The 21,061-nt window shown below is 44.0% G+C and overlaps 1 long non-coding RNA gene across 1 annotated transcript; it reads right to left on the minus strand.

Moving 5' to 3' along the window:
* Window positions 1-4,325: 4,325 nt before the first annotated feature.
* LOC127024621 (uncharacterized) lies at window positions 4,326-19,127 on the minus strand. Its single transcript, XR_007767570.1, has 3 exons — window positions 19,069-19,127; window positions 11,244-11,404; window positions 4,326-4,356 (listed from the first exon to the last, which is right to left on the minus strand). It is a non-coding gene; the product is annotated as an uncharacterized LOC127024621 (long non-coding RNA).
* Between the last annotated feature and the right edge of the window lie 1,934 nt (window positions 19,128-21,061).

Below are 21,061 nucleotides of genomic sequence, written 5' to 3' on the forward strand. Positions count from 1 at the left end.
ACCAACCGTCATTACCCACTCCATCAATTACCACCAAGCCAAAAGGGATAAAATGCAGCATTGATTACTGTTCCTTTTCTAAACATCCATCTTCAGATTATCACTCATGTTCCTTGTCTCCACTAGCTGCACACTCATGTCAGAAGTACGAAAGGGGTAAAAGAGTGCAACTCAAAGTGATGAGACTCCAAACGCTCTTCTCAAGAATATTCTGTACTTCAGGGTTTTAATCACAGAGCAAAATCAGTCTGACACTTCATTGATCCCTTTTCTTTAATCAGGTCAGCTAGTGGACGCATTCTTTTTTCTTCTCACTTTGGGGCTGACAGTTTTAATCTCTCTTGTATTTTCCCCTTAACAAAGATATTTGTTTAATTCCATGATGCAAAAGATATTTCTTTTCTAACTGCTGCTCAGCTGGGAAGAAATACCACTCCTCAAATATCAACACCGCTGTTAGTTTCTGTGTCCCAGAAACACACGAGGGACCCCACGAAGAGAGGGCTTCTTAGCACCACTCGAGCACATGTGCCGAGATGAGCGTTGCAGGACCTTATGGCAAATTAAGCGGGAGAGGATAAAAGTATGGAAATTACTAGCATGTTGCCTGCAGCGCCAAGGCGAGCTCCGTGCCCGGGGAAGCAGTCGGTGCCTGGAGGTGCTCATTTCCCTCCGGCAGCAGCCGGCTTCCCCTGCGAGAGAGGGGTGGAAGGCACGGGCACCAGCAGCAGGGAAGAAGGGTCCCTGGTTCCTGGGGAACAAGTGTCTTTCTAACCCTCTTCTCTTTCTGAGGGTCTCACTTTTGCCAGAAAACTTGCCTACAAATGAGTTCCCTAGGAAGCAGAAAATAAAGCCCAGAACCAATTTTAAAAACTCAGCCTGAAGCATCCGCAGAAAAGTTCTGTTTAAGGGGAAATGCTGCAAGGAATAAATGATCCAGAGTTCCTGCTGCTCTTTAAAGACAAGTTGCATTTTTCCTTTTGCTTTTTCTCTCCTTTGAAAAGAATGAGACTGCAAGTCCCGCTTGTCAAAAAAGTAGCAAATATTTCTGTTCAAAGTAACTATGCACACCAGGGTTGAAATTTCACACAGGCTCTACTTCTATTTCAGTTCCTTTTTATATTTCAAAACAGGATCTTTCTCTGCAGAGGTGAATGTCAAGTGTTTAATCCATCCATCTGTGTCACTGTACATCTGTCCCACTATCCATACACCTATGAAGTTATAGGATGTTCACAATCATAACATCTGAGCACCTGCTCTTTGGGAAAAGGATTGCTACTTTTAACACAGAGTTTTGGCTCAGAAAAGAGAAAAAGAATATAGATCAAAGAGTCTGTGAAGACCCCTAAATTTCAGTTATTGCTTCCATTTCCCAAAGAAGGCGCATACTGCAGTGCTAAGTGACAGCATATAGCCCTTAGACAGATGCATAATCATTTATTAATTACATCTGATGCAGCCAGAAGCCCTTGGACATAGATATGCTACAATGAAAATATTATGAATCATTAGCATGACTTCCTTGGACTGGTCTGCAAGTTTATTGAAAGGACTACCACAGATTAAGAAACATCTGTTTTTTCTCTTCCTGTTCTTGCTCATTTTATCCCATCTTTTTCATTTCTTATTCTTTCCTCTCATGGTAGCAATGCTGAATACTAACAAGACATATGCATTTAACCGTGCTCAGTCATTTCCATGCTAATTAATTCAGGTTCCACTATCTGCATTTTGTGCAGGTTTGGTAAATCCCCCTTAAATTGGTAATTTCAGCCCAAATCTTCTCCCATGGCAGAGAGAATATTTCAGCTCCTGCCCATCTCTGCTTACGATGTCAGTGCAGGGATTATTTTAATTAAAATGCTAGGTGAGAAAATCATTAGAAAGATAACAAACAGGCCAGATCGCCCATTACCCATGGCTGGTATATATATGGGATTCTAATCCAATTTATGAAGCTTTCAAGCCAGTAAAACAATTAATTTTAAAATGCATTTCAGTCAAGATGAAAAACTACTTTCTTGTGTGTTTTGTTTTTTAAGGTGCAGGATGAATAAGCCACAGAAGACAGCAGAAAAGCATTTTCTTCTTGTTTTCCTTTATTAATGACAGAAATGCAGTGATTACTCCTAAGTGAAATTCATCAGAAGTCTCCTGGCTGTTTATATACAACTTCAACACTAGTGGAAATACTTCAAATGCTTTGGAAGTGGTGTTAGAAGACAGTGGTTTTCTACTGTCAATTGCTTTCATTCAAATACCTCCCACATCAAAACACCAGCCACAGAGGAACGTGTCCTTGTCCCGCTGTATTCAGCGCTGGCGCGGCCTCACCTCGAGCGCTGTGTGCGGTGCTGGGCCCCACCATTTGAGAAGGACGTGAAGGCCCTTGAAGACGTCCTGAGGAGGGCAACCCAGCCGGTGACGGGCTGGAAGGCACGTGCTCTGAGGAGCGGCTGAGGACTCCGTGCTTGTCTAGCTTGGAGAGAAGGCGGCTGAGGGGCGACCTGATGGTTCTCCGCAGCTCCCTGAGGAGGGGACGTGGAGAGGGGGGTGCTGAGCTCTGCTCCCTGGGATCCGGGGACAGGACGCCTGGGGGTGGTTCAAAGCTGCGCCATTTAGACTGGACATGAGGAAGCATTTCTTTACCGAGAGGGTGGTCAAACACTGGAACAGGCTTCCTCGAGAGGTGGGGAAGGGGATTAGAGCAGTCTCTGCTGGAGTCTCAAACTGCAGAAGTCAGGACTCCACTTGTCCTTCTCCAGAAGGAAATTAAGTTGGTTACAAACAGTATTTGACAATAAACAGGTACGTTTTACAGTTCCACTATTTAATCACTTAGATTTGCAGCCCAGCAAGACGAATGTGTTGAAACCTATTTATTCTGACTCCGATACTATAGCCAGATACTCATACTCTGTGAATCCAGACTAAGTTCAAATCACATCTGGTTTTGAATCTGATTTAAGGACACCAAATCTTACTGCATTTCACAAGCCTGGAATGACAGCCATACATGACAAAGCAAGACTGCCCAAAGAAGATTCTGCTGCCCTGGAATATTCTGTTCTTCCCACTTGCAGGTGCTAGGAAGCTCTTAAAGCCTTCAAGAGAATATTAAATATTCAAGAAAAGTTATTGAAATTATTAGATATGGGGCCACTATGCAAGTACATAAAATATCATTACCTTACATTACATATTTCACTGAGCTCAAAATTGTAATTATTATGTTGGGTTATGTTACTCTTTAAAAAAAAAAAACAGTAGGAAAATCAGAGTGATGCAGCAAAAAAGCTCTTTACTATACAGTATTAAATGAAAGTATTGAAAAACAGGATAGTGTGTAATTAGACATAAAGTGTATCCAAGCAGATATTTACAGTCTTCATTACGATGCAGGACAATAAGTCACTGACAACAAAAAAACACTCCAAATACAATAAAAGTCACCATCAATTTTGCATGCCAGAGGAACCTTTAAAATGAACAGGAAAAGATAATTTCTTTCTGCAAATAAACTTCACAAAAAAAATGGCTATTCAATTGTGATGTATTCCATTCTTTTGAGCAACTTTCCCCCAGTTTTTCAGTTTGCTTTTTGGCAGGGAGAACAAAAAGGGGAGAAGGAAGGAAAATGGGAATGAAAAAAAAAAAAAAATTCGTGTCTCACCCAGCATAAAATGTATTTCAGAGCAAAAGCAATCAGGAAGGAGAGGAGGGAAAAAAAAAAAAAAGCCCTATTTTTATGCCAAAGCTATATCATAAAATAATAGTTTAAGAACTCACTGTATTCATAACCTCAGTTTCAGTACAAATGCTGTATTCATTAAAAAGAAATACAGGGTGGCAGGGCTGGATTTATCACTGGAATTTGCACGCTGCCGTAAAGAATGTCCTCTATTAATGACAACAGCTGTTGGTTTAATAACCCTAGAAAAGATCATTAAATTCCTTCACATTTCCCAGAAACAGATGGAAGAAATGCTAAAGTGTTAAAACATATGGGAGAACATATTGAAATCCAGCAGCCTCCTAGAGCGGCTAGGAATCCTAATGCCGCAATCTCCCGGTTTACACTGGTCTCCTCGTGGGTGCCTAAGGTGTGTGTATTGCGGAGATTATGTAAATACTGAGAGAGGAGAGAAGCGGCTTGATGTGCCGTAGGCGGCATTTGCTCTGACAGTTTATCATCACTTACGCTATGTTTGCAGGCACAGATTTCCTTTCCCCTCTATTTCCTTGTTAGCTTCTTTGCACCTTCGAAACATAAAAAGATCTCCACACACAGAGGAATCCTTTCATCAAAGAACTGATAATAAGCCTGTGAATGTAGGTCACCTTCTGCACTTCCTAGAACAAGAAAAAGATTCATTTCAGGAAATGGGAATTTCCCAACAGCTTGAAACAGAAATCACAACAGATCCCAAATGTAACTTTTTCTGTGATCATGACACAGGGTGTTCATGCATTGGCAAATAATTTATGCGCAGGCCTTAAACACTGCACAAGAACACCTAGGAACACTTGAATGAAATATTGTTGGTCCTGTTGCGAATACAGGCGAACAACGGTGGCAAAACTTGAAGCAAACTTGAAGCCCAAAGCCGCAAGAAAACTAAAATGGGAGCCTAGCCATTTCCACCTGGTGTCTGCAGTACGCATACTCCCTCCCTTCCTTTTTTCCTGTTTCCCGTTCATTTTGGCTTCCCCCAGCACGTGGCAGAGCTCTCCCATGATGAAGGCCAGCAAGGCCAGCCCGGGCTCAGCTCGCTCGTGGAGCCAGCCAAATTCAGCACCGTGCAACCTTCCACAAGTGCCGGGAAGCGCAGGATTGTCTTGACAGAAAAAGCTGTAAACTAGAGCTGGATAACTACTGGGAAAAAAGTCTCCCTGCATAAATGAGCTGATGGCATGCACAGGGAGAGAGATACAGCTGAATGCTCTTTGGTTTTCCTCGAGAAGACTATTCAGCCACCCATACAGCTAGTAATACTGAAAGCAAAACACAAAAAAACCCCAAACCCTGTGAATGTAGAACAGGTACAGCTCTTCAGCTTTCGCAAATTAATATTGATTTAGGCCAGCTAGGGAATCTGTCCCCAAACATGCGTATCCAAGAGAAATTCCTTGCCGAGAAATTCCTTGCCAACAAATTCTTGGACAAATCACCAATAATGAATAACTGAAACCTCCTGGAAATGCCAGTGGCTCAGTTCTGCAGTCCGCACAATGAAACTGCTGTGGTTAAAGGCAAGGAAGGAAATCTCCTGACGTGAAATTCAGGTGCACAGGCTCCTGTCCTCATCAAAGCTGCTTAAAAAGATTTAAAAAAAAAAAAAAAAGGCAAAGCAAGATGTTTTTTCTATCAGAATTTCAATAGGATTTTTGGTCAGCTTTATTTGCAACTGATTTAAATGTGAAGACCAGACTTCTTTGTAAGAGGTTGGATCAGGATTCAAGAGGTCTGGGACTAATTGCTATGTGATTTTTGAGGCAACACATGCAATTCCTCTACATCAAGGCCAACAGAGCAAGGGCAGCTCTCCTGCTCTGATCACCTCTAATGCTGTAAATAAAACAGAGACTCTCTCTCCAAAGGTCACATGTTTCTTTTTATGAAAAAAAATTGTTTCTGCAATGATTATGTATTGAGATACAGGATGTTATCTTCGATGTTCTTGCCAGGTTAATAAAGTTTGAGAGGAGAAAGGGAATTTTTGATAGTACAGATGGAGGTATTAACTGGCAAACTTTGCAAATTAAGTGCTTGGGAGGCACATAGGGTGAAAAATGCAATGAATCTATCATTACTAGTTCTTTGCTATTATCAGATTACTCTGCCTGCAAACAGCTAGTGATGACTAAATAATGCTGATTTGCACTGATGTGTGCCTCAAGCTCTCCAAAGTGAATTCTAACTTATAACTCAATTTGCCAGTTAGAACTAGCATGATTACAGAGACACAATGCTGTCCTATTTTCTTGTTGCGACTTCCATTTCTTCTGCTTTAAGTTGCTTTAACAGCATCCTAATATTTTATAATGGTCCAGCAAAAACTGTTTTTCCTCGGTTCTCTAATCCTTTGTTGTCATTTTTTTCTGCGAGTTGTAATAAGCAACCGTATCCCACTTGCTACAAGCTATCTCTGCCCTCTTATTACATATATCAGGTGTTGAATACACGGATAACCTAAATGAATGATGTTTTATTTATTACTGAATCCTCCAATGGATGAGAATGAGCAACCATAATTTTGCCCTTGCTGGAAATCTTGTAAAAATCTTTGTGCATTTCTAACATTCACTCCGACAGCGAGTATCATATCTTAATTGTGCCTTGTCCAGGGCAGAGTTTTAAACCCACTGCCCTGTAATATCCTAGGTCGCCTCCATTTCTCACATTGTCTGCAGGGAAGGATCATTCCTCACTTGTGTTTCTCCGCTCTGTGCCTGGCTTTACACACCTTCAGCCCTTTCTTCCCTGCTTCTCTCCCACCTGCAAGAGCTGCAGTCCCTTCTGCTGCCTTCTGGGTAGAAGCTGCTCCTGGGTCCTGGTGATCGTCCCCACCGTCGCTGGCTGCACGATTCCTCGCTGTCCTTCACCCCTTCCGAGCTGGAGGGACCGCTGTGCAGCACTCAGCTAAGGGTACACAAGGATAGCTAATTTAGAGCTATCCGTATGTACCTCTAACTAGAGTTATTTCTTTCCCAGGGCGTATACAGACGTTGAATTTCACTTGACATTTTCCTGGCCAGCCATTTACTGAATAGCTGCAGAAAATCTGTCTGCTTTATTTATAGCTGGAAAAATACGTTCACCATTTTACTGGTCCCTTTTCCAGGGAAACGGTGACCAGGTAAAGCAGCAGGTCCTTCACAGATCTATTTGGTCTCACTTACCATTGCCCCATTATGAAAATTACTAATTCCAGTCATTTGCAGTTGTTTAACAGGACACTAATCATCAGGAAGACCTCTCATTCTGTAACAGAATATGACAGAATGAAGAAAGGAGCATATTTTTCTAATAATTTTACCTGATTTGAATGGTTATAGCCATAGCTACTGGAATAGCCATGAGTGCTTTTCATAAGACCGTAACAGGTATAAATGATATTTCAAGTCACAAAAGGCATTTTTAAAAGGCTACAGCCCACATCACAGACCTTTCATATTCACAGAGATGATAAATGGCCCTGTCAATCTGCCAACGTCAGTCACATTTGGGTCCCTACCAGCATCCCAGCTGCTTTATGATTAAAGCACGATCTGGAACAGCACAGAAGACTTTGGATCACATGGGATCCCTGACCACCATCTCTGGTTGCACCACTTCATGCTGTGCTACTCATAGGGCTCCCAGTGCCCATGTCCTTCAGTTATTAATTCTGTCAGGAAATACAAACTGCCTGCATGGACTTGAAACTAAAAAATTGTCTACTTCCTCCAATGTCTTTAGCCTATGACCTTTTTCATTGTTTTCTGGATCCCTTTGGAAGACCCAGACAACACAGTAAGTAGAACCCTAATCAACATGGCAATTTCTTTTGAAAACAAAATCAGAGATATCTTGAGGTCTGATTGTCTCTACAAAATTGCTGGAAGAATTGCTTTCATTTTTCTCAAATGCACCATTTAAAAAAAAAATAAATCCAGTAGGGATATTTATACTGGGCCAAATTCCCCAGAGGCCATGTTGATTTAATTGAACCTGCAGTAGCAATCAGCTCTGTCCTTTATGTTTTCAGCTTTGTTTCTGGATTCAACTGGATGTTATTTAAGCACTTCAGTGAAAAACTAAACAAGGAACATTGGTATTTCTTGACCTATACGCAAATTATCTCCACTCTCTCTGCTCAAAAATGCCAGGTGTTTTTATCTCCTCTACAATTATCTGCTTTATGAAATGTCATAGTAAAGCTATAAGAAAAACTGGGCTTTTAAATGTTTTTTGGGTTTTTTTGGTTTTTTAAAAGTCTTATTGCATTTTCTGGGTAAAGAAGAGGAAGAATGCTAAAATACTCAGAGCCAGGTCTTCAGCTGAGGCTAGTGAATCAAGCCCCACCGAAATCAATTTGCATCAGTTGCATAGGCAGCCAAAAGCTTTCAAAATGTAATTCCTTGGTTTTTGCACTCCCCTACCTTCCATGCTTTCTTTCTGATCGCAAATGATTGTTTTCGATTTGCATCACACAACACTGTGCCACAGCCACACAAGCAAGGCTGGCTCTACACAGCCTCATTCCCAAGCACCGTAGCAGTTCTGCGCATCACGTGGCAGCAGCACGAGCGACCAGTTCATGATGTGACAGGAGCACAAGTTGGGATTGGGCTGTAAAGCTTGCCCAGACATGGCTCACCTGTAGCCGAGGAAGATGGGATTTTTGTAGTGAAACCCCAAGAACTGCTAGAGGTTAAGGACTTACTGCAACACCTCAGAAGTAACCCGACTCGCAAATCTCTGGAAGACGAAAGTTTTTGGTGTAGGTACCACCCAGCTGCAGCAGTACGTTCGCTAATGGAAAAGCGCTCAGGATTTCAGCTCCCACCATCAGTAACATCTTGAAGGCATCGCACAACAACACACAACTGCAGGCTGTCAAGCGCTGGCATAAAAAGAACGGTGATGATCACTCATTCATGTGCAAAACTTAAATAATAAGAAATCATCAACATGCCTGGAACCTGTGCAAGGGCTGCACACCAGCCTTGTTAACTTCTGTTTATCAGCTGCCAAAAAAGGAGCCTAGTTTAAGAAAATACAAGCATGAAGCCCCTCATAAATTATTCCTAGCTTGAGGTAAGGTCTTTGAGCGATTTCTTAACATCTTCCACACAGAACAAAATGCATACATGGCGGAAAGAAAGATTTCACTGGGTTTATAACTCTGTCCTCAAACTGGGAATCTCAAAAAAGTTGAGAGGGATGTCCAAGTCTGTTCAACACCTAAAAGAAAGGGAATGAAACAATGGTATTTGTCAGTGCAAGAGCCCAGCATAACAGCGCTCTGCCCACATTACACCTGCTGAAAGGTAACAGCAGACATCAGGATGTCTCACACAAGGGGAAACTGTCTTGCAGGGTAGACCTTAGACTCCAAATGAGAGAGATCTGATTTACAGAAAACACAGAGCCTGCACGTATTTCCATTCCTTTTTTTTTGGGGGGGGGGGGGTGTTTTCCAGCTAATTTGAAGATTACAGTTTGCAACTCAGCAGGGAGCCAGTTGGCAGAAGAAAATGAAGTGCAGACTGAAAAACAGCCAGACAGAGCCTCAGTGGTTTTTCTTTCAAGCATAGTCTGGAATGCATACTTGGGCCAGCAATCTCAGAACAGATACGATTTTTCTTTCCCTGCTCTGCTCATACAGGCTCTGACCATGGTATGGCAAAGAGAGAGGTTTTCCTTAGGGCTTGAGAGACAAGCTTTGGGTTTCCTGCTGCTGACAGCAGTGTAACTGAGAATTAAGAGCTGATTTTGTCATATTTACCTCGAGGTGTGATCAGTGAAACAATTTTTAATGCAAGCAGGCGAAATTAAGACCTGATTAAGTCTAATTAAAAATAGTTGCCCCCCACAATGCACTATGTCTGGGACAATAACTCTAAAGGCTCAAAAGGAAGGTAAGTACCAAATCCAATTACTTCTCAGAGGCACAGCTGGGCACTGGAGTGCAACTCATGCTTGTAAAATAGTCACTTTGTCTGTTAAAGATAAGCCTGAACTCAGAGAAATCTGTGGAAACGTAAGAACATTTAGTAGTTCTGTTTTCTGTACTGCATGATGTGGTGCTGTTCTTTTATATTGCTTTCCACTTATACATCCCTAAGCTCTGAACAGTCTCAGTATCTCCATCTTGCAGCTGGGAAAGCTGGGGGATGAGCAGTAAAATGCTTTGCCCAAAGTAACCCATCAGATAGTGATGGAGAACACATTAGAAATCCAAACCATAAACATGTTACAGTCTTTGCACAGATGGAGAGAGGCATTTCTTACGTTTTCAGTTTTTCTGAACAAATGTACAGGGGAAGAATAGAAGTACCCAACACTAAGCCACTATAGAGTGTCTTCCTTCTTTCTCTGTTGCACATCTGAAATAAAACTCTCCTTGCTAGCCAGTAATGAGCTTTTCTACACTTCTTCACTGGCAAGGTAGAGACACTAATTTTCATTCCAATGGAAGCCAAAATTGCAGCCTGAAATCTCAGTACACACTGAATATGTGGGCTGAATGGCAACACAATAAGACAACAGAGCACTATGAGCCAGGTTGGGCTCTGGAGGCTGGGGGCCAGAGCATCAGTCAGTAGAAACAGGTAGGTTCAATGGTGCTGAGAAAGTTTTAAAGGATTAAGTGCGTGGAGGATGTGCAGAACTGTGCTCCCAGAGGAGAGCTCCTCACCCCTCCAAAGCTGTGCTGTCAACAGCCTTGAAGTAATAACCAGATTGCACGATGAGTCCCAAATAGTGCGGACTAGGAGCGCAGCACAGTCTCCTGGCCTCACTGTCTCCCCACGAGCATCTCTCTGCTCCTTGCACACATCTGCTCCTGCATCCATGTCCGGGCGGGAGCGCAGGTTCCTGCAGGTATCTCCTTCCCTCCCATGGTGGGGACCACTGCGCGGGGCCGGCACCAGCATCACCAGCACAGGCCATAGCAGCTGAGCCACCACAAGGAAGAGCACAGAAGCCAAATAATGGCACGCATGTGCCACAGTCTTTCTGTGTTTTCTCAGCTTTTGACAAGATTGGAGAGGTCTGGCTCCTTTTCATTGCTCTCTCAGCAGAGTAATCCTCTGTTTCTGCTTCACAGCCCTTCTTGGTATTCCCTGGCTGCTATTCTCCTCTTCCTCATTGCCCACCTTTTCTATTTACTGCAGACAGAAAGGAAAATGGCTACTTTTGACAGTATTTTCTACTACTCAAGGAAATGCTTTCAAGCAGCAGCTGAATTTTATTTACTATTTCCTTCCAGTCATTTCCTGAAAGGCCCAGTTTGCCTTTTGCTTTCCAGTATCTTCCCTTTCTGTGGGCTGTCATGCAGAGATCTGAAGGCCTGCTCAGGACTTACCCTGCCCAAGGCTCTCAGCTCAGACAAGCCACACCAACCACCGAGTTTTCTCCACTTCTGGGGTGGCCATTGCCACCCGCAGGAGGACAATGTGTTGTCAGTCGGGGCACGTGCACCCTGCGATGCAGCTGACCCAAAACCCAGTGACAACGAGACCATACTCACATTTTGTCGGGCTTGGACAGCAAAAGAGGTGAGGGCCTGAGCAGCAGAAGATGACACGCAACAGGACTGACCAGATCCTTCCTGCTGAAAACGTCACAGATCCGGCCCTGGGCATGTTGTCCTTGCCCTAGGTCAGTCAAAATGGCACCATTTCATATCATCTGTAATGGGGACAAATGGGTCATGTCAGCCTTCAGAGGAACACATGCATAACAGTAGTGTTTTCATTTTGAGGGGTAAGAAGGTATCAAAATGCATAAAACAGAGCTTCTATTTGGGGAAGAAAATACCATCAATAAGATAGAGGGAGAAAATACACAAAGGCATTTTCCTCCCTCTGTGTTCCCCAGTAGGTCTAATATCAGTACACCTCAGCCCTCCCAAATGATTCATTTAACCTTCACAGTTTAATCATAACAATAATATTTGTCCTTTTCTCACAGCACTTGATGATTGCTGTATTCATTACACTAGAGCTGTACATCCTCCGAAAGGAAGCACTCAGATGCTAGTCAACCACAAGGCATATATTTTCTCTCCGGGTGCTAGCCAAGTGTTTGGAAATAACCTTTGTAATATACAGTAACCACTAGACTGTAATAGCTTTTGTTCAGCCGCCAAGGAAGGTTATAAAGTTTTGCAGGGATTTGTTCTGAGCAGATTCCCTTCCAGTTTCAAAGGACATTTCCAAAGTCCTTTTTGCTGATTCTCCCCTCCCTGGCGATCCTCTGAGCATCACCAGCTGCTCAGGACTCGGCTGTGAGCGAGAACTGCATCTGGCAGGCGTCCCTCCTCCGGCAGGTAGCTCCTCAGGCACGCCCCGGTGAGGGTGGTCCGGCTGCTTGTGAGGTGGACCAGACCCCACCGTCCCCTAGCCCAGGGGGACCCCTAGCACATCGCTTGGGTCCTTGTAGTCAAGAAATTGAAAGTCGCTTTTGGGCCGTGACTCCGCTGGATTAGGTTCAGCGTCTAACCCTAGAGTGGGATCAGCTTCCCACTGGACTCCCACGCCTACACCGACCGCATTGCCAGACCCGGGCTGGTTCGCCTCAGGCGCAGCCTGCAGACGTGAACCTGCCGTCAGCCAAACCCCACCCCAGCAGTCCCAAAGCAGCTGCCACGGTCCCCTGTCCTGCTCCGGCCCTCCTTTCCAACACATCGCCTGCGCCGAAATTAACAGCCATTAGGCAACACGATACTTCTGAAAAATCTATTTGGCAAGTCTCTGCGTACTGAAAGCCTTGAAAATACTGTAAGACCTGACAGCAAGGAAAGTGTCTCATCGTAGACAAGAGTAAGAGCTGAAGCCAGACCCTGTACCCATCCAGCACATCCCCAGCAGATCTGCAGGCTCCAGCGAGGAGCCCAGGCGCTTCATGCCACACTGGATCAACACCCCAAAGCGGCTGCTCAGTCGTTCCCACCCACGGGGATGTGTAGGCTCCATTTTTCACATTCACAAAGTCCTCCTGAAACAGTGCAAACAACCTGCGAGGCCACTCAGACTATTTGTCCTCGGCAAGACCTCTTTTCTAGCAATAGGTGACGGGAGATGGGAACCAGCTGAAGCTGAAGTCTGACACACCACCCTCTGCAATTACTGCAAATAATAACCTCTCCAAAGATGACATATTCCTAATAAAAATGTGGGCGAGGGGGCGACTCAGAGGACCAGACCATGAAGCTTCAAGCAGCTGCGCCAGCAGAGGCCATGCGGTTGCTAACAATGCTCGGGGCCTTGCTCCCTGCGACTGCCCTGACCCGGGGGGGCTGCACAGGAGAGCTCCGGTCCTCAAGCAGGCTTGGCAGGGCTGCCGCCATGCCGGGCAACGCATGGCCACGGCACATGCCCAACCGACACGGTGCAGCCGCAGCGCAGCTTGAGCACCAGAACGGGGACAGGACAGCATCAGTGTCCGCCCCGCTCTGGGGGCTGGGGTGGTCCCCAGCTGCTTCTCTGCACAGGGCCCTCTGAAACACCCTTTTCAGCATCAGCCACCCACCCTGTTGTGATCCTGCATGAAATACAGATGCCCAGGGAACATATGTACACATACACGCCTGAAAATAGTCCAGATAGGGCTGCTGCAGCTCCTGGAAACCAGAGAATGAGTTAGCAGTACAAAACCAGGTAAATTCTCTTTTTCTGTGTGGCTTTGAGGTACAGCACAGAATCGAGCCCTAATACACAGCAGAAAATATCATATACAGGCACCTATGTACAAAGCATCATTCAGACGATGAACATATGACTAATCCGCAAAATTACAAGTGTCTCAAATTCACCTGACATCAGCATCGATTTCATGACCTTTGCACCCTTGAAATCCTACCTTTACTATCACACTCATACTAGCTACCCAGCAGCCGCCTGTGGTTATAGCAGCTTCCAGTGGATCCCCACGCTGTCTGTCCCTGAAACGCGATTCGTACTGATTCCACCCTAAAGTTAAGATGCAGCACACCTTATCATTACTGCCATTTACAAATTACCTGTTCCGAAACATCACCCTTCCATGAAAGCCAGGGCAGGGTTTTTATTACAGAGCACACTTTTTATTGCAAATTATGCCCCTATTAAAATTCATAAAGGATAAATTTGAAGGAGAAAGATGAATGAAGAAGTAGAGCCTAAGTCACAGATTACAGCCTATTTGTCAGATTCTTCCTTTCTTAGCTCCCCAGTAGACTGTAATTGCACAGAAAACCATGAAGGAGGATTTAAAGGCTTGTGACAGTATAGCATGTAGTGGACACTAACTCCTTCTGATATGCTACAAAATAAGATCACATTTTCAGTTCAGGAAGATGAATTGTACATATTACTTGCTGAAATTACGAAAAAGTGTCCCCACATCAGCACAGGTCATGGGACAACTAGTACCCATTCTACTAATGTAATCCCCCCCAATAATACAAATATGGAGCCAAATATTTGCCCCATCCATGTCAATGGAACTTTATTGACTTCCTCTGAACAACACCTGTTTGTATTAGTTCACGATCCAAACTATTAATATTCATTTTCGTCCACCCTGCAGACAACTATGTTTGTGCCTCGCAGACTGAGCTGGCTGCACAGCTTAGGAAGCTGTAATCATCAGCTGCTCCTTACCACCCGGAGAGGAACCTATCCTCATTGACATTTTAGCATGGTCCTGCCCAAGGTCTCTGCCCTGAGAGACCCCAAACCTCACAGCAAGATGCAGTACCTGAGCACACAACCATTCCTTGTCCATATTAATGCTAGCAAGCATCGCACCTCATTACCAGTGCTGTACTTCCACTGTGCTCCCACCACCAGGTACCACATCCCAGGCTGTGGAGGCACTTATCTCCAGCTGAGGTTGCAACAGCCTTATATAGCTAGAGAGAAAAAGGAAAAAGAAAAACAAACAAAAAAGCCAAACAACCCCCCTCCATAATACAGACACAGCCCCTGTCTCCAGGGACATCTGTACAATGGGATCTCTCTCTCCACGCAGTCCGGACGACTGAAATCTCTGCAGCAGCATTTGGCCAAAGATGGAAAGCTTGGTGTGGTATTAGCAAGGTTATAGTCAGATGCTTTAACCATGGTATTAAACATACAATAGACTAAAATGAGTCAAGCTTAAAAATCTGCATGTCTCCAAATTTCTTTTTCTGCTACCCATCTGCAGTGTCCTATATGTTGCACCTTGGCAGCCTTAGAAAAAAATCATCTAATACCTTCTATACAGGAGAAGAGTTTAACTACAAAGTTTTTGCTTCAAGGTAATTTCAAAGGAGGACCTCTTAAAGGTTGTTTTCATTTTCTCCTAACTGTATTCAAACAGTACCATCTGTTTATCTAATGCAGTTTTTTGAATGCATGCTCCAGTAAAGTGATAGATGTAATAGATCCATTAGGTCATTAATCATTGAAGAATTGCCTTAAAAATAAATATTAATCTTTGTTTGGGAATTTTATTTTTCTGTTCTGATAGCAGATTAAAAATCTGCCTAGCTATTAATGTTCCAAATAATGTATGGTTTGCTTAAGTGAAAAAATAATCCATTAGCTTCAAAAAGACAGTCTGATAAAGTGTTTTCATTATAAGATGTATATGTAATGATTTAAACAATTAATTAAATATTTCTCTGCCAGTCCAAGAGATATCTTCCTTCTAGATACTTAAGACAGTTTAATGGATAAAAAGTGGAGTTTATTCAGCTATAACTGAGAAGATTAATACCATTTCCTGGTAAGACCAACTCCCATCCAGTTACCCCGACCTTTACGTCTCTTCTGCTGCCATCCCAACTTATTGGAAACGAGCAGTTTCACTGACCTCAGCAAGGCCTCACCATGGCTGAACGTCCGCTCCCCCAGATAAACACAAGCATCAGAGCTGGGACCCCACAGGACAGAGTGCCCTCTGTATGGGCACTTGCATTTAAAACAAGACAAATAAAATCCTTCTTCATCAACTGGACTGCACTAACTGCACGTTGCCAGGCTAGGGAAGCAGGAGCTCTGAATGGCAAGACCTTGGCTCAGCGGATGTATGCGTGTGGCTGCACACAGCAGCCTTTACAATTTTTTTATCTTTTTATGTCATTCGCAATGGATTTTGTTAAGTTTTGTATCTCCTCAGTAAGCTTGGCATTGAATGCAATTCCCACATAAATAGGCTGACAGGCAGTTCATGAGCCGTCTACAACACACTGCACCTTCGTTGTGTACACAAATAATTATAAGTTCACTCTTTCAAAAGACTTCTTTTTCTTCAGCAAAACTCAATTACAATATTAAGCCATAAATCTAGGTCTTGTCTCATTGTTTATTTATGGTAATTTTCATAAACAAATGGTTCCTGTCTTCTCTAAATTGATAGCACAAAATGAGCAAGTTTATCAAAGTCATCCCAAACTATGTATAAAGTAATTGTGTTTTTGTAAATCCAACTCAGGTATGTAATTATCACAAATAATATTTCCCACATTACTCACTTGAGCAGAATGGCATTTCAGTGAAATTTTGGCTAGTAATCGATTGTTTTGAAAAAAACATCATTTCAATTCACAAGGATATATGCAAGTTTATGTTTTATTTATACACACCCACTTCTACCTTCCTCTTCATATACGTGCCTACAACAGCGCATCATTACCAAACCTGGAAATTTAACGCCCATGGTTCTCTATTCTGTCCCAAAGAAATCCTATAGGTTGAAAGGGTTAACTTCCTACAACTTTTTTTGCTTTTGTTTTGCTAATTCAGTAAATATTGATAAGAATGACAGTTTAAGATAACTTTGTTTTTGAACGTTTATATCACCAGATTTCAGCATCAGCTGAAAATCCATTTTTCATTCGTCATTCCTCTTGAGGAAAACCTTGCACTTGTGCCCACTCTTTGAGCAAGTCTTGGGAAGATATGTCAGCAAGGGAAAACGTATTGGTTAATTCTTCATTCTGTGGAAATGGTCTTTCATTCCAGGGCTCTAGTAAATACTCTTAAGTACCTTGGTACACTGTTCTACTGTCATCATTATTATTATTCTCCTCCTAATCCAACTCTCTCTGAAGTCAATGAGATGCCACAATAGCAGCCTTGGTGGTTGAAGTTCTTTGTTATGCAGAGAAACTTTTGCACAAGTGCAAAGACTGTAAGTTTCTCATAAGCATCCAGCTACATTTCTTCATCCCTAGCATGAAGCACTCGCCTTCAGAAGATGAGAAGACAGCAAATATTCCTTCTTTCTCTAACAATGATATGCTGCAGCTCCATTGCATGCCGCAGTTTAAAACATGGGACTCGCTTCATTGTCAAAAAACCCTAAGACTGATACCTCATTTAAGACTATTAATCTTGGTTGCAATCAAATTGGTAAACTATAAAGGAGCAACTCAAGCATTATTGCAGGATAATGATGCAAGACCCACCCAAATCGGACCACACTGTACAAGCCATAAGACACCGTTATCAGCTCAAAGAGCTACCAACCAGCACAGGCCTTGGTGAGGAAGGAAACAGAACCGCCAAGACCTACATGAAAAAATGCATCAGGTGGAGAAGTCCAGCCAGAAATAGGCATTCTCTTTTTTGAGACAGAGCCCAGGGCACAAGCCACCAGCCCATACTGCCTTATCCTCCCTGCCCTTTACATTCCTCTGAGCTCTTCAGCCCCATTTAATTTTGTAGTGATGACTTCAGATTTGAAAACCAGTTTATTATCAAAGTAAATTTCTTATGCATTCTCACAGAGCATGCTTTCAATACAATGATAACGTACTGGTGAGTTATAGGCAGTTTTAGAAGGGAAAGCTTCCCTTAATTGTGAGAAGTAGAAAAGATTTGTATATTGCAATGAGGAAGCACAACATTTTATTATTGACATCTAATAGCATAACAGATTATTTCCCTAGATATACATCTGATCTGTACTTATTAATGCCAATCTGTTATGGTGCATAATGTAGTTATTAACACAGACCAAGCTCTGTTCATTCTCACAGCTATCAGTTTCAAATTCATGATACGCTTTTGTGTTTAAAACATCACTCTGAAGCTACAATCACTAAATATTAATCAGCCAGCCTATTCCAGAGCTCCATATCCCTTCTCCCCAGAAAGCCTGCTTTTTGCAAGTGGTTAGACTCATAAGCAGCTTTAAGTGACAACCCTTTGGAGGTAACGAACAATGAATTAGAGTCTTTGTGCATCACTAACACTTTAGAAATAAAATAACTCTTACTTACTTATTTATTTTGCCTAGCCAGTGTTTGGAAGGTCAGAGCATTCCTTCTCAAGCTGCTAGGTATTTTACACTTCAATGGAAATAAAACTAGTCTGCAAGCACCTTAACGACAGTATGCAAATTCCCTCCCCCTTCCCATTCAATAAATGGGAGTGACCCATCATTCCTACTGAAAGGTAGATGGAGATTGGGGAATTCAAAACTTTTGCATCCTGTCTAGGAAATCTTGGTTCTGCCAAATCAACTGAAAAAACGTGTAGGAGCCCACCGAGAATTGCTCCTCAACACCCATTTTTAGCAACTTGGAGCTCAGGGATTTCAACTGCTCTTATCCTTCCAGGTAAGAGAAAGAGCGAGTGCATCTCTGACATACCCAGGCACAGCATCATAAAGGTTTCTCTGTAAATCAAGGCCAGCTTCTTGAAGACATGCACCTCCTGCATTGATAGGGCAGGGAAGGTAACTCACTCCCTGGCACGTCCTCCCCCAGGCAAGCCGCCCTCCCCACACGCGCATCAGGGATGGCTCTCTGCAATGCCTCAGCTCCCACCAGAGCAGGCTTTGTCACAGAAACCACTATAGTCATCATGGCTTCAACATGGTAAATGTTTGATCAATTCACAGATTTTCATTAGCATATGTGACTCACTTGATTTCTTTTTTATTTTTAGACAGCTGCAGCACACTTCATATGCCATTTCCAAGACCTCCTGTCTTCTGCACGCAGTGACAGCTTGTCTTTGCAGCATTCACAAGATGGTGAAAGATCACAAGTGTGCTAGCCAGAAAGAGGGAGGTCATAACACCTGTGACAAATTTTCTGTACTAGCCATAAAAAAACATTGCTCTAATGGCTAGAACAACAAGACACAGCAGAGCCAAACTGAAGATGTAGGCATGCCTCTCATCCATTTCACCTGAAATCGTGGGGCTAAATTCCTGGCTTGGCTTCTTGCTGGAGGTTCTCCTCTCTGCAGGAAGGTGACTTCTGCAGGCTCTGCATTCTCCCTCTGCAGCACCTCCGACCCGTTCCCAGCTCCCTGCTCCTAGATACTTTGCGGGGCAATGATTTTCCCTCCCACCCATCTTCCAAATCTTACCTGGATTCCCGACGTGCTCTGAGCACTTCGAGCTCTTTGTCATCCTCCCCCTCACATCCCAGGAAAGCAGCTCACTCCCACCTTTCCTCCCCCGCGGCCTCCCCTCTTTTTCTGAAGCCACTGCAGAGCTGCAAAGCGCTGGGTGGGACCCCCCTGCCCCGTACCCCCCTCCCGGCCACCGAACAGACGAGGAAGTGGCTGGCAGAGCACAGCACCCAGGCAGGTCCTACGGGGACCCCCGGCCAGGGGCTGGCAGCAACCAGCTGCTCCTTCAAGGCGGCCTCAGACACCTTATTGCTTCCAGCTGGGATAACCGCACCTCCCAAGGTGGCACTGCTCCCCCGGGGGGAAAGGATGGCTCCCTGGGACCCGCGGCAGCTCTGGGACTGAGGGTGTTTGCATCTGGACAACAGTCCCGAGGTGCTTACTTGCCAGGCATGGCGGCCCCGCTGGCCTAACAGGCTGCTCTCCTGCTGGGACTCTACGCTGCCACGGTACCTCGAGCCTTCTGCCCGCTGCGTCCCTGCAGCGCTGATTGACTCCCGAGTCTGTCTTTACACACAGTGATCAAGCCATAAAGCTTTATAATTACACCCTGGTATTTGGCAAGTTGTACTCCTTGAGAGAAACTAAAATGCAATGACTGACAAGTAAAATACACTGTTTGCATCATATTAACTCCCATGGTGGGAAGAAATTTGCTTGGGGAGGTCTTAAATGAACATTGACAGAATATTTGTCCTAAATGTGTTTCCATATCAAGTACTGATTTCCTCTTTGGTAATAACTTAGTGCTTTGTAACAAAATGTCATGGCTCCAGAGATGGTTGCAGTGTCACTTAAACTCATCTGTCCCACTGGAGGCAGGTTCCACACTGTCTGAATTAAGTTCGCTAATCCTTAAAACAAAGTTGCCTTCAGAGTTTTTTAAATGTCCTGGACTAACTGTCCCAGAGACCTTGATTTACTGCTAGTCTAAACCAACATAGATTTTTGGGCATCTGTGGAGCCAAGTCGAGCGATGCCAACAGCTCTGTTCCTGGGGTCTCTCACTCAGCTACAGGGCTGTATGCAGCCTTCTGGTTTGCTTAGTGAGAACAAACGTGTGCCCGCACCCTGGGAGAGGAGGGTGATTTCTCATGTGTTGTGTTGTTCGGGATACGTCATACACTGGTGCTCTCTCACAAGAGCTAACCCGCATCAGCTTCAGCTGGTGCAGTACGGACAGCTGTCCCTCAGGAGCTGCCCTGAGAACCTCAGCTTGCAGAAGGCACCAATGTGTCATTAACTTGCAGGAGTATTCACATGGGTGGAAATGAGACTCAAATCTACAAAGGCAAAGCCCTTTGCTACTGCTGTGCCTCTAGACCACCGAATCTCCTAAGCAGAAGGCCAGCCAGGAAGCCAGACACGAATCATTAAAAAATGTGAAACTCATGCACAAGATCCTTGTTTGGCCTTAAATTGCCATACCTTAATCCTCCACAGCAGCTGAAAGCTAATTTATCTTTGAATGAAAACATCTGCAGGAGAGCTAATGTGTTTTCCAATATGCATAGTGACCTCACATTTTTAGCTGGATATGCCTGAACTTTCCTGAGAGCTAACGTAGAGATCAGCTGCAGCGCAGGGATCCGGTCTGCAACACAAGCTGCTCAAACCTCCGTTGCAGAGCTGTGGGCAGGAGATGGAGACGAGCTGTCAGGGACAGCCTCACCACAGAGGCCAAGACTTTACCGAGCTGAGATCCTCCTTGTAGCCAAAAACATCTCTGCCTCCTACACTCTTTTACTGAGTTATCCAAAGATATAGTTTACCTACGGGCTTATTTCTGCAGAATTTTAGAGGGAAGCTGGTCCCAAATAGGGCCCTTGAGCTGTCTGCTGTGCTGAGGCCCACAACATTTGGCCCTCACAGTGGTTCTCCTGCAGAGATGGAGTAAATCCCCATGTGCCTCTGTGAGTCGTGGCTTCACTTGTAACGGATGCCAAAT

This window comes from Gymnogyps californianus, chromosome 20 (genome assembly GCF_018139145.2).
Source record: "Gymnogyps californianus isolate 813 chromosome 20, ASM1813914v2, whole genome shotgun sequence".
Classification (NCBI taxonomy): domain Eukaryota; kingdom Metazoa; phylum Chordata; class Aves; order Accipitriformes; family Cathartidae; genus Gymnogyps; species Gymnogyps californianus.